This window comes from Acyrthosiphon pisum, chromosome A1, assembly GCF_005508785.2.
Source record: "Acyrthosiphon pisum isolate AL4f chromosome A1, pea_aphid_22Mar2018_4r6ur, whole genome shotgun sequence".
Lineage (NCBI taxonomy): Eukaryota > Metazoa > Arthropoda > Insecta > Hemiptera > Aphididae > Acyrthosiphon > Acyrthosiphon pisum.
This window is the reverse complement of record NC_042494.1, coordinates 77,161,453-77,162,318: the sequence shown is the minus strand read 5'-3', so window position 1 is coordinate 77,162,318 and position 866 is coordinate 77,161,453.

The following is an 866-nucleotide window of genomic DNA, read 5'->3' as shown; positions in this document are numbered from 1 at the left end:
TACATTTTAAAATCTTAGATTAAAAAGAAAAAATTTTTTATGAATTTATAACTCGAAATAATTTGGCAAATTTCGTGATTTTTCCATATTTTGTCATTTTTTGAACTTTAAATGCTTAAAAAAAAAAACTGTGACTAACGATTTTTAATATTTTTCATCTGCCTTTGAAACAATATACTAGGAGCCTTCTATTAAAATTTCAAGCTTTTTTATCCAACAAATAAAATTTTATTGATATTTTTAGAAAAAAAACTAAAAAAAAATGGAAAATAAAAATGTCCGTAAAGAGCTCAAAATACATCAAAATATTTTGAAAATGTTATGGTGTATAGAAGATGCTAAGATAAACATTCAGTCAAAATTTCATGTATCTACGTTAATTTTTTTAAAAGTTACACTAAAAACCAAATTCAAATTTGTGAAAAATCGATTTTGCGTAAAAATTCCCTTTTTTCCTTAATTTTTCTTTTGTTTTTCCCGGCGCTTTTGAAAACCACAGGGAAATTTAAATTTTGACCTTCCCAATGCACCAACGATATTCACTTTCTGATCGAACAAGATACTGAAGTTGAAAATCGTAGCATTATTTCGACTACTTATCGTGTACACAGACACAAAAAAAATAAAAAAATAAAAAATATAAAAAAATAAAAAAACACACATCATTGTAAAATCAATACATTCATCGTTCCACTCAGAATCTAAAAGATCCTATAATAGGTATGTCTAATACCTAGACTGACAAACCGTCTCCGCTCAGAATCGTTTTTCTTATACAGTGATATTATATCATTGAATTCAAATTTAATACTATCCATTATACAGTGACCCACTTGTAACTTACTGTACAGCAGAGCGACATCCAC